Raw genomic sequence first — 24,788 nt, forward strand, 5'->3', positions numbered from 1 at the left:
AAGGTGGTTAACTTGAGCTCCTTTTTTTTGTTTTTTCAATGTTATTTTCATTGGACAGACTCTCTGGTTTTCTCGGTAAGCAGTAGTCGATGAACAATTCACTTCCTGAACCTCTTTGCGTGCCATGTCCTTGCGACAAGCACTTTGTGTTCTCTGTTAGCTCTCAGTAACATTCCTTGATTTGCTTGTGAGTTTTGGCCGTCCGATCTCAAAGTGGAAATATGTCCTTCCCTCTGTACGCTGCATAGGCCCTCAGCTGGCATACTTGTATATGTGCGCATGCTTGATAGGACGTATGTTTTAGGCTGGATTGTGTGAGCTTCAGGCGCAAGGCATTTGATTAGTCTTTAAGCAGGTCCACTTGCACTGCCCTTTGCACCTGTTCTCCCAGTCCCTACAAAGGTGAGCAAGCAGCTGTTTCTGTAGTGTAGTGGTTATCACGTTCGCCTCACACGCGAAAGGTCCCCGGTTCGAGACCGGGCAGAAACACTCTCTGCTGGCATTTTACACAAAATAGTTTTTTTCCCCTTTTGTCACACACAAATGTAAAGTATGAACTTATTTGCGTTCCCATGGAAATAGCATATGCTCTCAAGAGCTTGAGAAATACACTGGGAAGGCAAGCATCCTCACATGTATTCTGTATATGGGGCCAATAAAAAAATGCACGCGCTTGCATTTTGTGTATGTAATGTTGCAGAGCACAGAGAGGATTTATTTTCCCTACTGCTGGGTATTTGGGTCTCTGGGATCACAGTTGGGTCCGCTCCGTCCTCTGAAATGGTCCATATTAGTTACATAGGTTAGTGTACCAAAGAAATAATACATTTTCATATACAGCTTCTTCATTTCTGTGTTCTGAGGGATTACCAGTTGTAAGAAATGCACTTGCCGGTACAGTGATTCCCTGGCTTTCTCTGGCCCGAGAAAGCTTTTCCTCTGAAGTGGGAACAGAAGTTGGACTGCTTCTGCTGAACTTCCTGAAAGCAGAGCTGGCGGGAGGAGGGACTTTTTGAGTGCTGGGAAAATTTGAGCTGGAAATTTGCATCGGCTGGACAGAGATTGCTTGGAGCAGCCAAAATATAATAACGGCCATGGCGCTCAAGTAAAGCAGAAAGCTTTTAGTATACACCTTTTGCACTCTTGTCAACGAAGCTGGGCTCTGTGAATGCTCACCCTACGCAAGAAAAGAGAACAGACTTTGCTGGTGACCTAAATATATCTCGCCTGATCGAGCCTGATCGAGCACGATCGAGCTCTGAGTGAGCAGCTGTGCAATGGTCATCTTTACCAAAGGGGAGATGCTGCTTTTTCCAGTGTCACGCCCATGCTCTCAGGGCTGGAGGGAGGAGGGCTGCTTTTTGTTTTTACAGGCAAAAGGAAAGGCCCAGCCCTCAGAGCTTCTGCCAATGCAGATCCCAGCAGGTGCAAAATAAAGGCTCTCCCCCACCTTGCCAGCTGCAGATTGATCAGAAGACTGCTAGTCTAGTGTGTTGGGCCACTTTCTCTCTTCTGTGTATCGTCCCCTCTTATTACATAAACAGCATAAGAGGAATAAAGGAAGGAAGGAAGGAAGGAAGGAAGGAAGGAACAGTGTATCGCAAGCACCTTCCACCCTGATGTCAATGGGCCACCAACCTTCGGGATGAGGAGGAGACCTGTGAAGACAGTCAGAGCGTGCCGACTGGGGCATTCATTTGGCTCATACACCGACAAGGCTTTCAGCGGCAGGAACAAACTTCAGGAAAAGGCATTCTTGGCCTCGAATCCTAAGGGGGGTGCAAACGCTGAGGACAATTCCGTCAAATGCTCAAAGGACCGTGGCTCGTTGGTCTAGGGGTATGATTCTCGCTTTGGGTGCGAGAGGTCCCGGGTTCAAATCCCGGACGAGCCCAATCAAGGTGGTTAACTTGAGCTCCTTTTTTTTGTTTTTTCAATGTTATTTTCATTGGACAGACTCTCTGGTTTTCTCGGTAAGCAGTAGTCGATGAACAATTCACTTCCTGAACCTCTTTGCGTGCCATGTCCTTGCGACAAGCACTTTGTGTTCTCTGTTAGCTCTCAGTAACATTCCTTGATTTGCTTGTGAGTTTTGGCCGTCCGATCTCAAAGTGGAAATATGTCCTTCCCTCTGTACGCTGCATAGGCCCTCAGCTGGCATACTTGTATATGTGCGCATGCTTGATAAGACGTATGTTTTAGGCTGGATTGTGTGAGCTTCAGGCGCAAGGCATTTGATTAGTCTTTAAGCAGGTCCACTTGCACTGCCCTTTGCACCTGTTCTCCCAGTCCCTACAAAGGTGAGCAAGCAGCTGTTTCTGTAGTGTAGTGGTTATCACGTTCGCCTCACACGCGAAAGGTCCCCGGTTCGAGACCGGGCAGAAACACTCTCTGCTGGCATTTTACACAAAATAGTTTTTTTCCCCTTTTGTCACACACAAATGTAAAGTATGAACTTATTTGCTTTCTCATGGAAATAGCATATGCTCTCAAGAGCTTGAGAAATACACTGGGAAGGCAAGCATCCTCACATGTATTCTGTATATGGGGCCAATAAAAAAATGCACGCGCTTGCATTTTGTGTATGTAATGTTGCAGAGCACAGAGAGGATTTATTTTCCCTACTGCTGGGTATTTGGGTCTCTGGGATCACAGTTGGGTCCGCTCCGTCCTCTGAAATGGTCCATATTAGTTACATAGGTTAGTGTACCAAAGAAATAATACATTTTCATATACAGCTTCTTCATTTCTGTGTTCTGAGGGATTACCAGTTGTAAGAAATGCACTTGCCAGTACAGTGATTCCCTGGCTTTCTCTGGCCCGAGAAAGCTTTTCCTCTGAAGTGGGAACAGAAGTTGGACTGCTTCTGCTGAACTTCCTGAAAGCAGAGCTGGCGGGAGGAGGGACTTTTTGAGTGCTGGGAAAATTTGAGCTGGAAATTTGCATCGGCTGGACAGAGATTGCTTGGAGCAGCCAAAATATAATAACGGCCATGGCGCTCAAGTAAAGCAGAAAGCTTTTAGTATACACCTTTTGCACTCTTGTCAACGAAGCTGGGCTCTGTGAATGCTCACCCTACGCAAGAAAAGAGAACAGACTTTGCTGGTGACCTAAATATATCTCGCCTGATCGAGCACGATCGAGCTCTGAGTGAGCAGCTGTGCAATGGTCATCTTTACCAAAGGGGAGATGCTGCTTTTTCCAGTGTCACGCCCATGCTCTCAGGGCTGGAGGGAGGAGGGCTGCTTTTTGTTTTTACAGGCAAAAGGAAAGGCCCAGCCCTCAGAGCTTCTGCCAATGCAGATCCCAGCAGGTGCAAAATAAAGGCTCTCCCCCACCTTGCCAGCTGCAGATTGATCAGAAGACTGCTAGTCTAGTGTGTTGGGCCACTTTCTCTCTTCTGTGTATCGTCCCCTCTTATTACATAAACAGCATAAGAGGAATAAAGGAAGGAAGGAAGGAAGGAAGGAACAGTGTATCGCAAGCACCTTCCACCCTGATGTCAATGGGCCACCAACCTTCGGGATGAGGAGGAGACCTGTGAAGACAGTCAGAGCGTGCCGACTGGGGCATTCATTTGGCTCATACACCGACAAGGCTTTCAGCGGCAGGAACAAACTTCAGGAATAGGCATTCTTGGCCTCGAATCCTAAGGGGGGTGCAAACGCTGAGGACAATTCCGTCAAATGCTCAAAGGACCGTGGCTCGTTGGTCTAGGGGTATGATTCTCGCTTTGAGTGCGAGAGGTCCCGGGTTCAAATCCCGGACGAGCCCAATCAAGGTGGTTAACTTGAGCTCCTTTTTTTTGTTTTTTCAATGTTATTTTCATTGGACAGACTCTCTGGTTTTCTCGGTAAGCAGTAGTCGATGAACAATTCACTTCCTGAACCTCTTTGCGTGCCATGTCCTTGCGACAAGCACTTTGTGTTCTCTGTTAGCTCTCAGTAACATTCCTTGATTTGCTTGTGAGTTTTGGCCGTCCGATCTCAAAGTGGAAATATGTCCTTCCCTCTGTACGCTGCATAGGCCCTCAGCTGGCATACTTGTATATGTGCGCATGCTTGATAGGACGTATGTTTTAGGCTGGATTGTGTGAGCTTCAGGCGCAAGGCATTTGATTAGTCTTTAAGCAGGTCCACTTGCACTGCCCTTTGCACCTGTTCTCCCAGTCCCTACAAAGGTGAGCAAGCAGCTGTTTCTGTAGTGTAGTGGTTATCACGCACACGCGAAAGGTCCCCGGTTCGAGACCGGGCAGAAACACTCTCTGCTGGCATTTTACACAAAATAGTTTTTTTCCCCTTTTGTCACACACAAATGTAAAGTATGAACTTATTTGCGTTCCCATGGAAATAGCATATGCTCTCAAGAGCTTGAGAAATACACTGGGAAGGCAAGCATCCTCACATGTATTCTGTATATGGGGCCAATAAAAAAATGCACGCGCTTGCATTTTGTGTATGTAATGTTGCAGAGCACAGAGAGGATTTATTTTCCCTACTGCTGGGTATTTGGGTCTCTGGGATCACAGTTGGGTCCGCTCCGTCCTCTGAAATGGTCCATATTAGTTACATAGGTTAGTGTACCAAAGAAATAATACATTTTCATATACAGCTTCTTCATTTCTGTGTTCTGAGGGATTACCAGTTGTAAGAAATGCACTTGCCGGTACAGTGATTCCCTGGCTTTCTCTGGCCCGAGAAAGCTTTTCCTCTGAAGTGGGAACAGAAGTTGGACTGCTTCTGCTGAACTTCCTGAAAGCAGAGCTGGCGGGAGGAGGGACTTTTTGAGTGCTGGGAAAATTTGAGCTGGAAATTTGCATCGGCTGGACAGAGATTGCTTGGAGCAGCCAAAATATAATAACGGCCATGGCGCTCAAGTAAAGCAGAAAGCTTTTAGTATACACCTTTTGCACTCTTGTCAACGAAGCTGGGCTCTGTGAATGCTCACCCTACGCAAGAAAAGAGAACAGACTTTGCTGGTGACCTAAATATATCTCGCCTGATCGAGCCTGATCGAGCACGATCGAGCTCTGAGTGAGCAGCTGTGCAATGGTCATCTTTACCAAAGGGGAGATGCTGCTTTTTCCAGTGTCACGCCCATGCTCTCAGGGCTGGAGGGAGGAGGGCTGCTTTTTGTTTTTACAGGCAAAAGGAAAGGCCCAGCCCTCAGAGCTTCTGCCAATGCAGATCCCAGCAGGTGCAAAATAAAGGCTCTCCCCCACCTTGCCAGCTGCAGATTGATCAGAAGACTGCTAGTCTAGTGTGTTGGGCCACTTTCTCTCTTCTGTGTATCGTCCCCTCTTATTACATAAACAGCATAAGAGGAATAAAGGAAGGAAGGAAGGAAGGAAGGAACAGTGTATCGCAAGCACCTTCCACCCTGATGTCAATGGGCCACCAACCTTCGGGATGAGGAGGAGACCTGTGAAGACAGTCAGAGCGTGCCGACTGGGGCATTCATTTGGCTCATACACCGACAAGGCTTTCAGCGGCAGGAACAAACTTCAGGAAAAGGCATTCTTGGCCTCGAATCCTAAGGGGGGTGCAAACGCTGAGGACAATTCCGTCAAATGCTCAAAGGACCGTGGCTCGTTGGTCTAGGGGTATGATTCTCGCTTTGGGTGCGAGAGGTCCCGGGTTCAAATCCCGGACGAGCCCAATCAAGGTGGTTAACTTGAGCTCCTTTTTTTTGTTTTTTCAATGTTATTTTCATTGGACAGACTCTCTGGTTTTCTCGGTAAGCAGTAGTCGATGAACAATTCACTTCCTGAACCTCTTTGCGTGCCATGTCCTTGCGACAAGCACTTTGTGTTCTCTGTTAGCTCTCAGTAACATTCCTTGATTTGCTTGTGAGTTTTGGCCGTCCGATCTCAAAGTGGAAATATGTCCTTCCCTCTGTACGCTGCATAGGCCCTCAGCTGGCATACTTGTATATGTGCGCATGCTTGATAGGACGTATGTTTTAGGCTGGATTGTGTGAGCTTCAGGCGCAAGGCATTTGATTAGTCTTTAAGCAGGTCCACTTGCACTGCCCTTTGCACCTGTTCTCCCAGTCCCTACAAAGGTGAGCAAGCAGCTGTTTCTATAGTGTAGTGGTTATCACGTTTGCCTCACACGCGAAAGGTCCCCGGTTCGAGACCGGGCAGAAACACTCTCTGCTGGCATTTTACACAAAATAGTTTTTTTCCCCTTTTGTCACACACAAATGTAAAGTATGAACTTATTTGCGTTCCCATGGAAATAGCATATGCTCTCAAGAGCTTGAGAAATACACTGGGAAGGCAAGCATCCTCACATGTATTCTGTATATGGGGCCAATAAAAAAATGCACGCGCTTGCATTTTGTGTATGTAATGTTGCAGAGCACAGAGAGGATTTATTTTCCCTACTGCTGGGTATTTGGGTCTCTGGGATCACAGTTGGGTCCGCTCCGTCCTCTGAAATGGTCCATATTAGTTACATAGGTTAGTGTACCAAAGAAATAATACATTTTCATATACAGCTTCTTCATTTCTGTGTTCTGAGGGATTACCAGTTGTAAGAAATGCACTTGCCGGTACAGTGATTCCCTGGCTTTCTCTGGCCCGAGAAAGCTTTTCCTCTGAAGTGGGAACAGAAGTTGGACTGCTTCTGCTGAACTTCCTGAAAGCAGAGCTGGCGGGAGGAGGGACTTTTTGAGTGCTGGGAAAATTTGAGCTGGAAATTTGCATCGGCTGGACAGAGATTGCTTGGAGCAGCCAAAATATAATAACGGGCATGGCGCTCAAGTAAAGCAGAAAGCTTTTAGTATACACCTTTTGCACTCTTGTCAACGAAGCTGGGCTCTGTGAATGCTCACCCTACGCAAGAAAAGAGAACAGACTTTGCTGGTGACCTAAATATATCTCGCCTGATCGAGCCTGATCGAGCACGATCGAGCTCTGAGTGAGCAGCTGTGCAATGGTCATCTTTACCAAAGGGGAGATGCTGCTTTTTCCAGTGTCACGCCCATGCTCTCAGGGCTGGAGGGAGGAGGGCTGCTTTTTGTTTTTACAGGCAAAAGGAAAGGCCCAGCCCTCAGAGCTTCTGCCAATGCAGATCCCAGCAGGTGCAAAATAAAGGCTCTCCCCCACCTTGCCAGCTGCAGATTGATCAGAAGACTGCTAGTCTAGTGTGTTGGGCCACTTTCTCTCTTCTGTGTATCGTCCCCTCTTATTACATAAACAGCATAAGAGGAATAAAGGAAGGAAGGAAGGAAGGAAGGAACAGTGTATCGCAAGCACCTTCCACCCTGATGTCAATGGGCCACCAACCTTCGGGATGAGGAGGAGACCTGTGAAGACAGTCAGAGCGTGCCGACTGGGGCATTCATTTGGCTCATACACCGACAAGGCTTTCAGCGGCAGGAACAAACTTCAGGAAAAGGCATTCTTGGCCTCGAATCCTAAGGGGGGTGCAAACGCTGAGGACAATTCCGTCAAATGCTCAAAGGACCGTGGCTCGTTGGTCTAGGGGTATGATTCTCGCTTTGGGTGCGAGAGGTCCCGGGTTCAAATCCCGGACGAGCCCAATCAAGGTGGTTAACTTGAGCTCCTTTTTTTTGTTTTTTCAATGTTATTTTCATTGGACAGACTCTCTGGTTTTCTCGGTAAGCAGTAGTCGATGAACAATTCACTTCCTGAACCTCTTTGCGTGCCATGTCCTTGCGACAAGCACTTTGTGTTCTCTGTTAGCTCTCAGTAACATTCCTTGATTTGCTTGTGAGTTTTGGCCGTCCGATCTCAAAGTGGAAATATGTCCTTCCCTCTGTACGCTGCATAGGCCCTCAGCTGGCATACTTGTATATGTGCGCATGCTTGATAGGACGTATGTTTTAGGCTGGATTGTGTGAGCTTCAGGCGCAAGGCATTTGATTAGTCTTTAAGCAGGTCCACTTGCACTGCCCTTTGCACCTGTTCTCCCAGTCCCTACAAAGATGAGCAAGCAGCTGTTTCTGTAGTGTAGTGGTTATCACGGTCGCCTCACACGCGAAAGGTCCCCGGTTCGAGACCGGGCAGAAACACTCTCTGCTGGCATTTTACACAAAATAGTTTTTTTCCCCTTTTGTCACACACAAATGTAAAGTATGAACTTATTTGCGTTCTCATGGAAATAGCATATGCTCTCAAGAGCTTGAGAAATACACTGGGAAGGCAAGCATCCTCACATGTATTCTGTATTTGGGGCCCATAAAAAAATGCACGCGCTTGCATTTTGTGTATGTAATGTTGCAGAGCACAGAGAGGATTTATTTTCCCTACTGCTGGGTATTTGGGTCTCTGGGATCACAGTTGGGTCCGCTCCGTCCTCTGAAATGGTCCATATTAGTTACATAGGTTAGTGTACCAAAGAAATAATACATTTTCATATACAGCTTCTTCATTTCTGTGTTCTGAGTGATTACCAGTTGTAAGAAATGCACTTGCCGGTACAGTGATTCCCTGGCTTTCTCTGGCCCGAGAAAGCTTTTCCTCTGAAGTGGGAACAGAAGTTGGACTGCTTCTGCTGAACTTCCTGAAAGCAGAGCTGGAGGGAGGAGGGACTTTTTGAGTGCTGGGAAAATTTGAGCTGGAAATTTGCATCGGCTGGACAGAGATTGCTTGGAGCAGCCAAAATATAATAACGGCCATGGCGCTCAAGTAAAGCAGAAAGCTTTTAGTATACACCTTTTGCACTCTTGTCAACGAAGCTGGGCTCTGTGAATGCTCACCCTACGCAAGAAAAGAGAACAGACTTTGCTGGTGACCTAAATATATCTCGCCTGATCGAGCACGATCGAGCTCTGAGTGAGCAGCTGTGCAATGGTCATCTTTACCAAAGGGGAGATGCTGCTTTTTCCAGTGTCACGCCCATGCTCTCAGGGCTGGAGGGAGGAGGGCTGCTTTTTGTTTTTACAGGCAAAAGGAAAGGCCCAGCCCTCAGAGCTTCTGCCAATGCAGATCCCAGCAGGTGCAAAATAAAGGCTCTCCCCCACCTTGCCAGCTGCAGATTGATCAGAAGACTGCTAGTCTAGTGTGTTGGGCCACTTTCTCTCTTCTGTGTATCGTCCCCTCTTATTACATAAACAGCATAAGAGGAATAAAGGAAGGAAGGAAGGAAGGAAGGAACAGTGTATCGCAAGCACCTTCCACCCTGATGTCAATGGGCCACCAACCTTCGGGATGAGGAGGAGACCTGTGAAGACAGTCAGAGCGTGCCGACTGGGGCATTCATTTGGCTCATACACCGACAAGGCTTTCAGCGGCAGGAACAAACTTCAGGAATAGGCATTCTTGGCCTCGAATCCTAAGGGGGGTGCAAACGCTGAGGACAATTCCGTCAAATGCTCAAAGGACCGTGGCTCGTTGGTCTAGGGGTATGATTCTCGCTTTGGGTGCGAGAGGTCCCGGGTTCAAATCCCGGACGAGCCCAATCAAGGTGGTTAACTTGAGCTCCTTTTTTTTGTTTTTTCAATGTTATTTTCATTGGACAGACTCTCTGGTTTTCTCGGTAAGCAGTAGTCGATGAACAATTCACTTCCTGAACCTCTTTGCGTGCCATGTCCTTGCGACAAGCACTTTGTGTTCTCTGTTAGCTCTCAGTAACATTCCTTGATTTGCTTGTGAGTTTTGGCCGTCCGATCTCAAAGTGGAAATATGTCCTTCCCTCTGTACGCTGCATAGGCCCTCAGCTGGCATACTTGTATATGTGCGCATGCTTGATAGGACGTATGTTTTAGGCTGGATTGTGTGAGCTTCAGGCGCAAGGCATTTGATTAGTCTTTAAGCAGGTCCACTTGCACTGCCCTTTGCACCTGTTCTCCCAGTCCCTACAAAGGTGAGCAAGCAGCTGTTTCTGTAGTGTAGTGGTTATCACGCACACGCGAAAGGTCCCCGGTTCGAGACCGGGCAGAAACACTCTCTGCTGGCATTTTACACAAAATAGTTTTTTTCCCCTTTTGTCACACACAAATGTAAAGTATGAACTTATTTGCGTTCCCATGGAAATAGCATATGCTCTCAAGAGCTTGAGAAATACACTGGGAAGGCAAGCATCCTCACATGTATTCTGTATATGGGGCCAATAAAAAAATGCACGCGCTTGCATTTTGTGTATGTAATGTTGCAGAGCACAGAGAGGATTTATTTTCCCTACTGCTGGGTATTTGGGTCTCTGGGATCACAGTTGGGTCCGCTCCGTCCTCTGAAATGGTCCATATTAGTTACATAGGTTAGTGTACCAAAGAAATAATACATTTTCATATACAGCTTCTTCATTTCTGTGTTCTGAGGGATTACCAGTTGTAAGAAATGCACTTGCCGGTACAGTGATTCCCTGGCTTTCTCTGGCCCGAGAAAGCTTTTCCTCTGAAGTGGGAACAGAAGTTGGACTGCTTCTGCTGAACTTCCTGAAAGCAGAGCTGGCGGGAGGAGGGACTTTTTGAGTGCTGGGAAAATTTGAGCTGGAAATTTGCATCGGCTGGACAGAGATTGCTTGGAGCAGCCAAAATATAATAACGGCCATGGCGCTCAAGTAAAGCAGAAAGCTTTTAGTATACACCTTTTGCACTCTTGTCAACGAAGCTGGGCTCTGTGAATGCTCACCCTACGCAAGAAAAGAGAACAGACTTTGCTGGTGACCTAAATATATCTCGCCTGATCGAGCACGATCGAGCTCTGAGTGAGCAGCTGTGCAATGGTCATCTTTACCAAAGGGGAGATGCTGCTTTTTCCAGTGTCACGCCCATGCTCTCAGGGCTGGAGGGAGGAGGGCTGCTTTTTGTTTTTACAGGCAAAAGGAAAGGCCCAGCCCTCAGAGCTTCTGCCAATGCAGATCCCAGCAGGTGCAAAATAAAGGCTCTCCCACACCTTGCCAGCTGCAGATTGATCAGAAGACTGCTAGTCTAGTGTGTTGGGCCACTTTCTCTCTTCTGTGTATCGTCCCCTCTTATTACATAAACAGCATAAGAGGAATAAAGGAAGGAAGGAAGGAAGGAAGGAAGGAACAGTGTATCGCAAGCACCATCCACCCTGATGTCAATGGGCCACCAACCTTCGGGATGAGGAGGAGACCTGTGAAGACAGTCAGAGCGTGCCGACTGGGGCATTCATTTGGCTCATACACCGACAAGGCTTTCAGCGGCAGGAACAAACTTCAGGAATAGGCATTCTTGGCCTCGAATCCTAAGGGGGGTGCAAACGCTGAGGACAATTCCGTCAAATGCTCAAAGGACCGTGGCTCGTTGGTCTAGGGGTATGATTCTCGCTTTGGGTGCGAGAGGTCCCGGGTTCAAATCCCGGACGAGCCCAATCAAGGTGGTTAACTTGAGCTCCTTTTTTTTGTTTTTTCAATGTTATTTTCATTGGACAGACTCTCTGGTTTTCTCGGTAAGCAGTAGTCGATGAACAATTCACTTCCTGAACCTCTTTGCGTGCCATGTCCTTGCGACAAGCACTTTGTGTTCTCTGTTAGCTCTCAGTAACATTCCTTGATTTGCTTGTGAGTTTTGGCCGTCCGATCTCAAAGTGGAAATATGTCCTTCCCTCTGTACGCTGCATAGGCCCTCAGCTGGCATACTTGTATATGTGCGCATGCTTGATAGGACGTATGTTTTAGGCTGGATTGTGTGAGCTTCAGGCGCAAGGCATTTGATTAGTCTTTAAGCAGGTCCACTTGCACTGCCCTTTGAACCTGTTCTCCCAGTCCCTACAAAGGTGAGCAAGCAGCTGTTTCTATAGTGTAGTGGTTATCACGTTTGCCTCACACGCGAAAGGTCCCCGGTTCGAGACCGGGCAGAAACACTCTCTGCTGGCATTTTACACAAAATAGTTTTTTTCCCCTTTTGTCACACACAAATGTAAAGTATGAACTTATTTGCGTTCCCATGGAAATAGCATATGCTCTCAAGAGCTTGAGAAATACACTGGGAAGGCAAGCATCCTCACATGTATTCTGTATATGGGGCCAATAAAAAAATGCACGCGCTTGCATTTTGTGTATGTAATGTTGCAGAGCACAGAGAGGATTTATTTTCCCTACTGCTGGGTATTTGGGTCTCTGGGATCACAGTTGGGTCCGCTCCGTCCTCTGAAATGGTCCATATTAGTTACATAGGTTAGTGTACCAAAGAAATAATACATTTTCATATACAGCTTCTTCATTTCTGTGTTCTGAGGGATTACCAGTTGTAAGAAATGCACTTGCCGGTACAGTGATTCCCTGGCTTTCTCTGGCCCGAGAAAGCTTTTCCTCTGAAGTGGGAACAGAAGTTGGACTGCTTCTGCTGAACTTCCTGAAAGCAGAGCTGGCGGGAGGAGGGACTTTTTGAGTGCTGGGAAAATTTGAGCTGGAAATTTGCATCGGCTGGACAGAGATTGCTTGGAGCAGCCAAAATATAATAACGGCCATGGCGCTCAAGTAAAGCAGAAAGCTTTTAGTATACACCTTTTGCACTCTTGTCAACGAAGCTGGGCTCTGTGAATGCTCACCCTACGCAAGAAAAGAGAACAGACTTTGCTGGTGACCTAAATATATCTCGCCTGATCGAGCACGATCGAGCTCTGAGTGAGCAGCTGTGCAATGGTCATCTTTACCAAAGGGGAGATGCTGCTTTTTCCAGTGTCACGCCCATGCTCTCAGGGCTGGAGGGAGGAGGGCTGCTTTTTGTTTTTACAGGCAAAAGGAAAGGCCCAGCCCTCAGAGCTTCTGCCAATGCAGATCCCAGCAGGTGCAAAATAAAGGCTCTCCCCCACCTTGCCAGCTGCAGATTGATCAGAAGACTGCTAGTCTAGTGTGTTGGGCCACTTTCTCTCTTCTGTGTATCGTCCCCTCTTATTACATAAACAGCATAAGAGGAATAAAGGAAGGAAGGAAGGAAGGAAGGAACAGTGTATCGCAAGCACCTTCCACCCTGATGTCAATGGGCCACCAACCTTCGGGATGAGGAGGAGACCTGTGAAGACAGTCAGAGCGTGCCGACTGGGGCATTCATTTGGCTCATACACCGACAAGGCTTTCAGCGGCAGGAACAAACTTCAGGAAAAGGCATTCTTGGCCTCGAATCCTAAGGGGGGTGCAAACGCTGAGGACAATTCCGTCAAATGCTCAAAGGACCGTGGCTCGTTGGTCTAGGGGTATGATTCTCGCTTTGGGTGCGAGAGGTCCCGGGTTCAAATCCCGGACGAGCCCAATCAAGGTGGTTAACTTGAGCTCCTTTTTTTTGTTTTTTCAATGTTATTTTCATTGGACAGACTCTCTGGTTTTCTCGGTAAGCAGTAGTCGATGAACAATTCACTTCCTGAACCTCTTTGCGTGCCATGTCCTTGCGACAAGCACTTTGTGTTCTCTGTTAGCTCTCAGTAACATTCCTTGATTTGCTTGTGAGTTTTGGCCGTCCGATCTCAAAGTGGAAATATGTCCTTCCCTCTGTACGCTGCATAGGCCCTCAGCTGGCATACTTGTATATGTGCGCATGCTTGATAGGACGTATGTTTTAGGCTGGATTGTGTGAGCTTCAGGCGCAAGGCATTTGATTAGTCTTTAAGCAGGTCCACTTGCACTGCCCTTTGCACCTGTTCTCCCAGTCCCTACAAAGATGAGCAAGCAGCTGTTTCTGTAGTGTAGTGGTTATCACGGTCGCCTCACACGCGAAAGGTCCCCGGTTCGAGACCGGGCAGAAACACTCTCTGCTGGCATTTTACACAAAATAGTTTTTTTCCCCTTTTGTCACACACAAATGTAAAGTATGAACTTATTTGCGTTCTCATGGAAATAGCATATGCTCTCAAGAGCTTGAGAAATACACTGGGAAGGCAAGCATCCTCACATGTATTCTGTATTTGGGGCCCATAAAAAAATGCACGCGCTTGCATTTTGTGTATGTAATGTTGCAGAGCACAGAGAGGATTTATTTTCCCTACTGCTGGGTATTTGGGTCTCTGGGATCACAGTTGGGTCCGCTCCGTCCTCTGAAATGGTCCATATTAGTTACATAGGTTAGTGTACCAAAGAAATAATACATTTTCATATACAGCTTCTTCATTTCTGTGTTCTGAGTGATTACCAGTTGTAAGAAATGCACTTGCCGGTACAGTGATTCCCTGGCTTTCTCTGGCCCGAGAAAGCTTTTCCTCTGAAGTGGGAACAGAAGTTGGACTGCTTCTGCTGAACTTCCTGAAAGCAGAGCTGGAGGGAGGAGGGACTTTTTGAGTGCTGGGAAAATTTGAGCTGGAAATTTGCATCGGCTGGACAGAGATTGCTTGGAGCAGCCAAAATATAATAACGGCCATGGCGCTCAAGTAAAGCAGAAAGCTTTTAGTATACACCTTTTGCACTCTTGTCAACGAAGCTGGGCTCTGTGAATGCTCACCCTACGCAAGAAAAGAGAACAGACTTTGCTGGTGACCTAAATATATCTCGCCTGATCGAGCACGATCGAGCTCTGAGTGAGCAGCTGTGCAATGGTCATCTTTACCAAAGGGGAGATGCTGCTTTTTCCAGTGTCACGCCCATGCTCTCAGGGCTGGAGGGAGGAGGGCTGCTTTTTGTTTTTACAGGCAAAAGGAAAGGCCCAGCCCTCAGAGCTTCTGCCAATGCAGATCCCAGCAGGTGCAAAATAAAGGCTCTCCCCCACCTTGCCAGCTGCAGATTGATCAGAAGACTGCTAGTCTAGTGTGTTGGGCCACTTTCTCTCTTCTGTGTATCGTCCCCTCTTATTACATAAACAGCATAAGAGGAATAAAGGAAGGAAGGAAGGAAGGAAGGAACAGTGTATCGCAAGCACCTTCCACCCTGATGTCAATGGGCCACCAACCTTCGGGATGAGGAGGAGACCTGTGAAGACAGTCAGAGCGTGCCGACTGGGGCATTCATTTGGCTCATACACCGACAAGGCTTTCAGCGGCAGGAACAAACTTCAGGAATAGGCATTCTTGGCCTCGAATCCTAAGGGGGGTGCAAACGCTGAGGACAATTCCGTCAAATGCTCAAAGGACCGTGGCTCGTTGGTCTAGGGGTATGATTCTCGCTTTGGGTGCGAGAGGTCCCGGGTTCAAATCCCGGACGAGCCCAATCAAGGTGGTTAACTTGAGCTCCTTTTTTTTGTTTTTTCAATGTTATTTTCATTGGACAGACTCTCTGGTTTTCTCGGTAAGCAGTAGTCGATGAACAATTCACTTCCTGAACCTCTTTGCGTGCCATGTCCTTGCGACAAGCACTTTGTGTTCTCTGTTAGCTCTCAGTAACATTCCTTGATTTGCTTGTGAGTTTTGGCCGTCCGATCTCAAAGTGGAAATATGTCCTTCCCTCTGTACGCTGCATAGGCCCTCAGCTGGCATACTTGTATATGTGCGCATGCTTGATAGGACGTATGTTTTAGGCTGGATTGTGTGAGCTTCAGGCGCAAGGCATTTGATTAGTCTTTAAGCAGGTCCACTTGCACTGCCCTTTGCACCTGTTCTCCCAGTCCCTACAAAGGTGAGCAAGCAGCTGTTTCTGTAGTGTAGTGGTTATCACGCACACGCGAAAGGTCCCCGGTTCGAGACCGGGCAGAAACACTCTCTGCTGGCATTTTACACAAAATAGTTTTTTTCCCCTTTTGTCACACACAAATGTAAAGTATGAACTTATTTGCGTTCCCATGGAAATAGCATATGCTCTCAAGAGCTTGAGAAATACACTGGGAAGGCAAGCATCCTCACATGTATTCTGTATATGGGGCCAATAAAAAAATGCACGCGCTTGCATTTTGTGTATGTAATGTTGCAGAGCACAGAGAGGATTTATTTTCCCTACTGCTGGGTATTTGGGTCTCTGGGATCACAGTTGGGTCCGCTCCGTCCTCTGAAATGGTCCATATTAGTTACATAGGTTAGTGTACCAAAGAAATAATACATTTTCATATACAGCTTCTTCATTTCTGTGTTCTGAGGGATTACCAGTTGTAAGAAATGCACTTGCCGGTACAGTGATTCCCTGGCTTTCTCTGGCCCGAGAAAGCTTTTCCTCTGAAGTGGGAACAGAAGTTGGACTGCTTCTGCTGAACTTCCTGAAAGCAGAGCTGGCGGGAGGAGGGACTTTTTGAGTGCTGGGAAAATTTGAGCTGGAAATTTGCATCGGCTGGACAGAGATTGCTTGGAGCAGCCAAAATATAATAACGGCCATGGCGCTCAAGTAAAGCAGAAAGCTTTTAGTATACACCTTTTGCACTCTTGTCAACGAAGCTGGGCTCTGTGAATGCTCACCCTACGCAAGAAAAGAGAACAGACTTTGCTGGTGACCTAAATATATCTCGCCTGATCGAGCACGATCGAGCTCTGAGTGAGCAGCTGTGCAATGGTCATCTTTACCAAAGGGGAGATGCTGCTTTTTCCAGTGTCACGCCCATGCTCTCAGGGCTGGAGGGAGGAGGGCTGCTTTTTGTTTTTACAGGCAAAAGGAAAGGCCCAGCCCTCAGAGCTTCTGCCAATGCAGATCCCAGCAGGTGCAAAATAAAGGCTCTCCCCCACCTTGCCAGCTGCAGATTGATCAGAAGACTGCTAGTCTAGTGTGTTGGGCCACTTTCTCTCTTCTGTGTATCGTCCCCTCTTATTACATAAACAGCATAAGAGGAATAAAGGAAGGAAGGAAGGAAGGAAGGAAGGAACAGTGTATCGCAAGCACCATCCACCCTGATGTCAATGGGCCACCAACCTTCGGGATGAGGAGGAGACCTGTGAAGACAGTCAGAGCGTGCCGACTGGGGCATTCATTTGGCTCATACACCGACAAGGCTTTCAGCGGCAGGAACAAACTTCAGGAATAGGCATTCTTGGCCTCGAATCCTAAGGGGGGTGCAAACGCTGAGGACAATTCCGTCAAATGCTCAAAGGACCGTGGCTCGTTGGTCTAGGGGTATGATTCTCGCTTTGGGTGCGAGAGGTCCCGGGTTCAAATCCCGGACGAGCCCAATCAAGGTGGTTAACTTGAGCTCCTTTTTTTTGTTTTTTCAATGTTATTTTCATTGGACAGACTCTCTGGTTTTCTCGGTAAGCAGTAGTCGATGAACAATTCACTTCCTGAACCTCTTTGCGTGCCATGTCCTTGCGACAAGCACTTTGTGTTCTCTGTTAGCTCTCAGTAACATTCCTTGATTTGCTTGTGAGTTTTGGCCGTCCGATCTCAAAGTGGAAATATGTCCTTCCCTCTGTACGCTGCATAGGCCCTCAGCTGGCATACTTGTATATGTGCGCATGCTTGATAGGACGTATGTTTTAGGCTGGATTGTGTGAGCTTCAGGCGCAAGGCATTTGATTAGTCTTTAAGCAGGTCCACTTGCACTGCCCTTTGAACCTGTTCTCCCAGTCCCTACAAAGGTGAGCAAGCAGCTGTTTCTATAGTGTAGTGGTTATCACGTTTGCCTCACACGCGAAAGGTCCCCGGTTCGAGACCGGGCAGAAACACTCTCTGCTGGCATTTTACACAAAATAGTTTTTTTCCCCTTTTGTCACACACAAATGTAAAGTATGAACTTATTTGCGTTCCCATGGAAATAGCATATGCTCTCAAGAGCTTGAGAAATACACTGGGAAGGCAAGCATCCTCACATGTATTCTGTATATGGGGCCAATAAAAAAATGCACGCGCTTGCATTTTGTGTATGTAATGTTGCAGAGCACAGAGAGGATTTATTTTCCCTACTGCTGGGTATTTGGGTCTCTGGGATCACAGTTGGGTCCGCTCCGTCCTCTGAAATGGTCCATATTAGTTACATAGGTTAGTGTACCAAAGAAATAATACATTTTCATATACAGCTTCTTCATTTCTGTGTTCTGAGGGATTACCAGTTGTAAGAAATGCACTTGCCGGTACAGTGATTCCCTGGCTTTCTCTGGCCCGAGAAAGCTTTTCCTCTGAAGTGGGAACAGAAGTTGGACTGCTTCTGCTGAACTTCCTGAAAGCAGAGCTGGCGGGAGGAGGGACTTTTTGAGTGCTGGGAAAATTTGAGCTGGAAATTTGCATCGGCTGGACAGAGATTGCTTGGAGCAGCCAAAATATAATAACGGCCATGGCGCTCAAGTAAAGCAGAAAGCTTTTAGTATACACCTTTTGCACTCTTGTCAACGAAGCTGGGCTCTGTGAATGCTCACCCTACGCAAGAAAAGAGAACAGACTTTGCTGGTGACCTAAATATATCTCGCCTGATCGAGCACGATCGAGCTCTGAGTGAGCAGCTGTGCAATGGTCATCTTTACCAAAGGGGAGATGCTGCTTTTTCCAGTGTCACGCCCATGCTCTCAGGGCTGGAGGGAGGAGGGCTGCTTTTTGTTTTTACAGGCAAAAGGAAAGGCCCAGCCCTCAGAGCTTCTGCCAATGCAGATCCCAGCAGGTGCAAAATAAAGGCTCTCCCCCACCTTGCCAGCTGCAGATTGATCAGAAGACTGCTAGTCTAGTGTGTTGGGCCACTTTCTCTCTTCTGTGTATCGTCCCCTCTTATTACATAAACAGCATAAGAGGAATAAAGGAAGGAAGGAAGGAAGGAAGGAACAGTGTATCGCAAGCACCTTCCACCCTGATGTCAATGGGCCACCAACCTTCGGGATGAGGAGGAGACCTGTGAAGACAGTCAGAGCGTGCCGACTGGGGCATTCATTTGGCTCATACACCGACAAGGCTTTCAGCGGCAGGAACAAACTTCAGGAAAAGGCATTCTTGGCCTCGAATCCTAAGGGGGGTGCAAACGCTGAGGACAATTCCGTCAAATGCTCAAAGGACCGTGGCTCGTTGGTCTAGGGGTATGATTCTCGCTTTGGGTGCGAGAGGTCCCGGGTTCAAATCCCGGACGAGCCCAATCAAGGTGGTTAACTTGAGCTCCTTTTTTTTGTTTTTTCAATGTTATTTTCATTGGACAGACTCTCTGGTTTTCTCGGTAAGCAGTAGTCGATGAACAATTCACTTCCTGAACCTCTTTGCGTGCCATGTCCTTGCGACAAGCACTTTGTGTTCTCTGTTAGCTCTCAGTAACATTCCTTGATTTGCTTGTGAGTTTTGGCCGTCCGATCTCAAAGTGGAAATATGTCCTTCCCTCTGTACGCTGCATAGGCCCTCAGCTGGCATACTTGTATATGTGCGCATGCTTGATAGGACGTATGTTTTAGGCTGGATTGTGTGAGCTTCAGGCGCAAGGCATTTGATTAGTCTTTAAGCAGGTCCACTTGCACTGCCCTTTGCACCTGTTCTCCCAGTCCCTACAAAGGTGAGCAAGCAGCTGTTTCTGTAGTGTAGTGGTTATCACGTTTGCCTCACACGCGAAAGGTCCCCGGTTCGAGACCGGGCAGAAACACTCTCTGCTGGCATTTTACACAAAATAGTTTTTTTCCCCTTTTGTCACACACAAATGTAAAGTATGAACTTATTTGCGTTCCCATGGAAATAGCATATGCTCTCAAGAGCTTGAGAAATACACTGGGAAGGCAAGCATCCTCACATGTATTCTGTATATGGGGCCAATAAAAAAATGCACGCGCTTGCATTTTGTGTATGTAATGTTGCAGAGCACAGAGAGGATTTATTTTCCCTACTGCTGGGTATTTGGGTCTCTGGGATCACAGTTGGGTCCGCTCCGTCCTCTGAAATGGTCCATATTAGTTACATAGGTTAGTGTACCAAAGAAATAATACATTTTCATATACAGCTTCTTCATTTCTGTGTTCTGAGGGATTACCAGTTGTAAGAAATGCACTTGCCGGTACAGTGATTCCCTGGCTTTCTCTGGCCCGAGAAAGCTTTTCCTCTGAAGTGGGAACAGAAGTTGGACTGCTTCTGCTGAACTTCCTGAAAGCAGAGCTGGCGGGAGGAGGGACTTTTTGAGTGCTGGGAAAATTTGAGCTGGAAATTTGCATCGGCTGGACAGAGATTGCTTGGAGCAGCCAAAATATAATAACGGGCATGGCGCTCAAGTAAAGCAGAAAGCTTTTAGTATACACCTTTTGCACTCTTGTCAACGAAGCTGGGCTCTGTGAATGCTCACCCTACGCAAGAAAAGAGAACAGACTTTGCTGGTGACCTAAATATATCTCGCCTGATCGAGCCTGATCGAGCACGATCGAGCTCTGAGTGAGCAGCTGTGCAATGGTCATCTTTACCAAAGGGGAGATGCTGCTTTTTCCAGTGTCACGCCCATGCTCTCAGGGCTGGAGGGAGGAGGGCTGCTTTTTGTTTTTACAGGCAAAAGGAAAGGCCCAGCCCTCAGAGCTTCTGCCAATGCAGATCCCAGCAGGTGCAAAATAAAGGCTCTCCCCCACCTTGCCAGCTGCAGATTGATCAGAAGACTGCTAGTCTAGTGTGTTGGGCCACTTTCTCTCTTCTGTGTATCGTCCCCTCTTATTACATAAACAGCATAAGAGGAATAAAGGAAGGAAGGAAGGAAGGAAGGAACAGTGTATCGCAAGCACCTTCCACCCTGATGTCAATGGGCCACCAACCTTCGGGATGAGGAGGAGACCTGTGAAGACAGTCAGAGCGTGCCGACTGGGGCATTCATTTGGCTCATACACCGACAAGGCTTTCAGCGGCAGGAACAAACTTCAGGAAAAGGCATTCTTGGCCTCGAATCCTAAGGGGGGTGCAAACGCTGAGGACAATTCCGTCAAATGCTCAAAGGACCGTGGCTCGTTGGTCTAGGGGTATGATTCTCGCTTTGGGTGCGAGAGGTCCCGGGTTCAAATCCCGGACGAGCCCAATCAAGGTGGTTAACTTGAGCTCCTTTTTTTTGTTTTTTCAATGTTATTTTCATTGGACAGACTCTCTGGTTTTCTCGGTAAGCAGTAGTCGATGAACAATTCACTTCCTGAACCTCTTTGCGTGCCATGTCCTTGCGACAAGCACTTTGTGTTCTCTGTTAGCTCTCAGTAACATTCCTTGATTTGCTTGTGAGTTTTGGCCGTCCGATCTCAAAGTGGAAATATGTCCTTCCCTCTGTACGCTGCATAGGCCCTCAGCTGGCATACTTGTATATGTGCGCATGCTTGATAGGACGTATGTTTTAGGCTGGATTGTGTGAGCTTCAGGCGCAAGGCATTTGATTAGTCTTTAAGCAGGTCCACTTGCACTGCCCTTTGCACCTGTTCTCCCAGTCCCTACAAAGGTGAGCAAGCAGCTGTTTCTGTAGTGTAGTGGTTATCACGGTCGCCTCACACGCGAAAGGTCCCCGGTTCGAGACCGGGCAGAAACACTCTCTGCTGGCATTTTACACAAAATAGTTTTTTTCCCCTTTTGTCACACACAAATGTAAAGTATGAACTTATTTGCGTTCTCATGGAAATAGCATATGCTCTCAAGAGCTTGAGAAATACACTGGGAAGGCAAGCATCCTCACATGTATTCTGTATATGGGGCCAATAAAAAAATGCACGCGCTTGCATTTTGTGTATGTAATGTTGCAGAGCACAGAGAGGATTTATTTTCCCTACTGCTGGGTATTTGGGTCTCTGGGATCACAGTTGGGTCCGCTCCGTCCTCTGAAATGGTCCATATTAGTTACATAGGTTAGTGTACCAAAGAAATAATACATTTTCATATACAGCTTCTTCATTTCTGTGTTCTGAGGGATTACCAGTTGTAAGAAATGCACTTGCCGGTACAGTGATTCCCTGGCTTTCTCTGGCCCGAGAAAGCTTTTCCTCTGAAGTGGGAACAGAAGTTGGACTGCTTCTGCTGAACTTCCTGAAAGCAGAGCTGGAGGGAGGAGGGACTTTTTGAGTGCTGGGAAAATTTGAGCTGGAAATTTGCATCGGCTGGACAGAGATTGCTTGGAGCAGCCAAAATATAATAACGGCCATGGCGCTCAAGTAAAGCAGAAAGCTTTTAGTATACACCTTTTGCACTCTTGTCAACGAAGCTGGGCTCTGTGAATGCTCACCCTACGCAAGAAAAGAGAACAGACTTTGCTGGTGACCTAAATATATCTCGCCTGATCGAGCACGATCGAGCTCTGAGTGAGCAGCTGTGCAATGGTCATCTTTACCAAAGGGGAGATGCTGCTTTTTCCAGTGTCACGCCCATGCTCTCAGGGCTGGAGGGAGGAGGGCTGCTTTTTGTTTTTACAGGCAAAAGGAAAGGCCCAGCCCTCAGAGCTTCTGCCAATGCAGATCCCAGCAGGTGCAAAATAAAGGCTCTCCCCCACCTTGCCAGCTGCAGATTGATCAGAAGACTGCTAGTCTAGTGTGTTGGGCCACTTTCTCTCTTCTGTGTATCGTCCCCTCTTATTACATAAACAGCATAAGAGGAATAAAGGAAGGAAGGAAGGAAGGAAGGAACAGTGTATCGCAAGCACCTTCCACCCTGATGTCAATGGGCCACCAACCTTCGGGATGAGGAGGAGACCTGTGAAGACAGTCAGAGCGTGCCGACTGGGGCATTCATTTGGCTCATACACCGACAAGGCTTTCAGCGGCAGGAACAAACTTCAGGAATAGGCATTCTTGGCCTCGAATCCTAAGGGGGGTGCAAACGCTGAGGACAATTCCGTCAAATGCTCAAAGGACCGTGGCTCGTTGGTCTAGGGGTATGATTCTCGCTTTGGGTGCGAGAGGTCCCGGGTTCAAATCCCGGACGAGCCCAATCAAGGTGGTTAACTTGAGCTCCTTTTTTTTGTTTTTTCAATGTTATTTTCATTGGACAGACTCTCTGGTTTTCTCGGTAAGCAGTAGTCGATGAACAATTCACTTCCTGAACCTCTTTGCGTGCCATGTCCTTGCGACAAGCACTTTGTGTTCTCTGTTAGCTCTCAGTAACATTCCTTGATTTGCTTGTGAGTTTTGGCCGTCCGATCTCAAAGTGGAAATATGTCCTTCCCTCTGTACGCTGCATAGGCCCTCAGCTGGCATACTTGTATATGTGCGCATGCTTGATAGGACGTATGTTTTAGGCTGGATTGTGTGAGCTTCAGGCGCAAGGCATTTGATTAGTCTTTAAGCAGGTCCACTTGCACTGCCCTTTGCACCTGTTCTCCCAGTCCCTACAAAGGTGAGCAAGCAGCTGTTTCTGTAGTGTAGTGGTTATCACGTTCGCCTCACACGCGAAAGGTCCCCGGTTCGAGACCGGGCAGAAACACTCTCTGCTGGCATTTTACACAAAATAGTTTTTTTCCCCTTTTGTCACACACAAATGTAAAGTATGAACTTATTTGCGTTCCCATGGAAATAGCATATGCTCTCAAGAGCTTGAGAAATACACTGGGAAGGCAAGCATCCTCACATGTATTCTGTATATGGGGCCAATAAAAAAATGCACGCGCTTGCATTTTGTGTATGTAATGTTGCAGAGCACAGAGAGGATTTATTTTCCCTACTGCTGGGTATTTGGGTCTCTGGGATCACAGTTGGGTCCGCTCCGTCCTCTGAAATGGTCCATATTAGTTACATAGGTTAGTGTACCAAAGAAATAATACATTTTCATATACAGCTTCTTCATTTCTGTGTTCTGAGGGATTACCAGTTGTAAGAAATGCACTTGCCGGTACAGTGATTCCCTGGCTTTCTCTGGCCCGAGAAAGCTTTTCCTCTGAAGTGGGAACAGAAGTTGGACTGCTTCTGCTGAACTTCCTGAAAGCAGAGCTGGCGGGAGGAGGGACTTTTTGAGTGCTGGGAAAATTTGAGCTGGAAATTTGCATCGGCTGGACAGAGATTGCTTGGAGCAGCCAAAATATAATAACGGCCATGGCGCTCAAGTAAAGCAGAAAGCTTTTAGTATACACCTTTTGCACTCTTGTCAACGAAGCTGGGCTCTGTGAATGCTCACCCTACGCAAGAAAAGAGAACAGACTTTGCTGGTGACCTAAATATATCTCGCCTGATCGAGCCTGATCGAGCACGATCGAGCTCTGAGTGAGCAGCTGTGCAATGGTCATCTTTACCAAAGGGGAGATGCTGCTTTTTCCAGTGTCACGCCCATGCTCTCAGGGCTGGAGGGAGGAGGGCTGCTTTTTGTTTTTACAGGCAAAAGGAAAGGCCCAGCCCTCAGAGCTTCTGCCAATGCAGATCCCAGCAGGTGCAAAATAAAGGCTCTCCCCCACCTTGCCAGCTGCAGATTGATCAGAAGACTGCTAGTCTAGTGTGTTGGGCCACTTTCTCTCTTCTGTGTATCGTCCCCTCTTATTACATAAACAGCATAAGAGGAATAAAGGAAGGAAGGAAGGAAGGAAGGAAGGAACAGTGTATCGCAAGCACCTTCCACCCTGATGTCAATGGGCCACCAACCTTCGGGATGAGGAGGAGACCTGTGAAGACAGTCAGAGCGTGCCGACTGGGGCATTCATTTGGCTCATACACCGACAAGGCTTTCAGCGGCAGGAACAAACTTCAGGAAAAGGCATTCTTGGCCTCGAATCCTAAGGGGGGTGCAAACGCTGAGGACAATTCCGTCAAATGCTCAAAGGACCGTGGCTCGTTGGTCTAGGGGTATGATTCTCGCTTTGGGTGCGAGAGGTCCCGGGTTCAAATCCCGGACGAGCCCAATCAAGGTGGTTAACTTGAGCTCCTTTTTTTTGTTTTTTCAATGTTATTTTCATTGGACAGACTCTCTGGTTTTCTCGGTAAGCAGTAGTCGATGAACAATTCACTTCCTGAACCTCTTTGCGTGCCATGTCCTTGCGACAAGCACTTTGTGTTCTCTGTTAGCTCTCAGTAACATTCCTTGATTTGCTTGTGAGTTTTGGCCGTCCGATCTCAAAGTGGAAATATGTCCTTCCCTCTGTACGCTGCATAGGCCCTCAGCTGGCATACTTGTATATGTGCGCATGCTTGATAAGACGTATGT

General features: G+C 47.4%; 17 non-coding genes across 17 annotated transcripts; all 17 read left to right on the forward strand.

Moving 5' to 3' along the window:
- The first annotated feature begins 416 nt into the window (after positions 1–416).
- TRNAV-CAC (transfer RNA valine (anticodon CAC)) lies at positions 417–489 on the forward strand. The gene has a single exon. It is a non-coding gene; the product is annotated as a tRNA-Val (tRNA).
- A 1,333-nt stretch (positions 490–1,822) lies between these two features.
- On the forward strand, positions 1,823–1,894 carry TRNAP-UGG (transfer RNA proline (anticodon UGG)). The gene has a single exon. It is a non-coding gene; the product is annotated as a tRNA-Pro (tRNA).
- Positions 1,895–2,314: 420 nt separating this feature from the next.
- On the forward strand, positions 2,315–2,387 carry TRNAV-CAC (transfer RNA valine (anticodon CAC)). Its single transcript has one exon. It is a non-coding gene; the product is annotated as a tRNA-Val (tRNA).
- Positions 2,388–3,702: 1,315 nt separating this feature from the next.
- Positions 3,703–3,774, forward strand: TRNAS-UGA (transfer RNA serine (anticodon UGA)). The gene has a single exon. It is a non-coding gene; the product is annotated as a tRNA-Ser (tRNA).
- A 1,811-nt stretch (positions 3,775–5,585) lies between these two features.
- TRNAP-UGG (transfer RNA proline (anticodon UGG)) lies at positions 5,586–5,657 on the forward strand. The gene has a single exon. It is a non-coding gene; the product is annotated as a tRNA-Pro (tRNA).
- Positions 5,658–7,475: 1,818 nt separating this feature from the next.
- Positions 7,476–7,547, forward strand: TRNAP-UGG (transfer RNA proline (anticodon UGG)). Its single transcript has one exon. It is a non-coding gene; the product is annotated as a tRNA-Pro (tRNA).
- A 1,808-nt stretch (positions 7,548–9,355) lies between these two features.
- TRNAP-UGG (transfer RNA proline (anticodon UGG)) lies at positions 9,356–9,427 on the forward strand. Its single transcript has one exon. It is a non-coding gene; the product is annotated as a tRNA-Pro (tRNA).
- Positions 9,428–11,232: 1,805 nt separating this feature from the next.
- On the forward strand, positions 11,233–11,304 carry TRNAP-UGG (transfer RNA proline (anticodon UGG)). The gene has a single exon. It is a non-coding gene; the product is annotated as a tRNA-Pro (tRNA).
- Positions 11,305–13,112: 1,808 nt separating this feature from the next.
- On the forward strand, positions 13,113–13,184 carry TRNAP-UGG (transfer RNA proline (anticodon UGG)). The gene has a single exon. It is a non-coding gene; the product is annotated as a tRNA-Pro (tRNA).
- A 1,808-nt stretch (positions 13,185–14,992) lies between these two features.
- Positions 14,993–15,064, forward strand: TRNAP-UGG (transfer RNA proline (anticodon UGG)). Its single transcript has one exon. It is a non-coding gene; the product is annotated as a tRNA-Pro (tRNA).
- A 1,805-nt stretch (positions 15,065–16,869) lies between these two features.
- TRNAP-UGG (transfer RNA proline (anticodon UGG)) lies at positions 16,870–16,941 on the forward strand. Its single transcript has one exon. It is a non-coding gene; the product is annotated as a tRNA-Pro (tRNA).
- Positions 16,942–18,749: 1,808 nt separating this feature from the next.
- On the forward strand, positions 18,750–18,821 carry TRNAP-UGG (transfer RNA proline (anticodon UGG)). The gene has a single exon. It is a non-coding gene; the product is annotated as a tRNA-Pro (tRNA).
- Positions 18,822–19,241: 420 nt separating this feature from the next.
- Positions 19,242–19,314, forward strand: TRNAV-CAC (transfer RNA valine (anticodon CAC)). The gene has a single exon. It is a non-coding gene; the product is annotated as a tRNA-Val (tRNA).
- Positions 19,315–20,639: 1,325 nt separating this feature from the next.
- On the forward strand, positions 20,640–20,711 carry TRNAP-UGG (transfer RNA proline (anticodon UGG)). The gene has a single exon. It is a non-coding gene; the product is annotated as a tRNA-Pro (tRNA).
- Positions 20,712–22,519: 1,808 nt separating this feature from the next.
- Positions 22,520–22,591, forward strand: TRNAP-UGG (transfer RNA proline (anticodon UGG)). Its single transcript has one exon. It is a non-coding gene; the product is annotated as a tRNA-Pro (tRNA).
- Positions 22,592–23,011: 420 nt separating this feature from the next.
- TRNAV-CAC (transfer RNA valine (anticodon CAC)) lies at positions 23,012–23,084 on the forward strand. Its single transcript has one exon. It is a non-coding gene; the product is annotated as a tRNA-Val (tRNA).
- Positions 23,085–24,413: 1,329 nt separating this feature from the next.
- On the forward strand, positions 24,414–24,485 carry TRNAP-UGG (transfer RNA proline (anticodon UGG)). Its single transcript has one exon. It is a non-coding gene; the product is annotated as a tRNA-Pro (tRNA).
- The last annotated feature ends 303 nt before the right edge of the window (positions 24,486–24,788 follow it).

This window comes from Ambystoma mexicanum, chromosome 2q (genome assembly GCF_040938575.1).
Source record: "Ambystoma mexicanum isolate Mex_15411 chromosome 2q, UKY_AmexF1_1, whole genome shotgun sequence".
NCBI lineage: Eukaryota > Metazoa > Chordata > Amphibia > Caudata > Ambystomatidae > Ambystoma > Ambystoma mexicanum.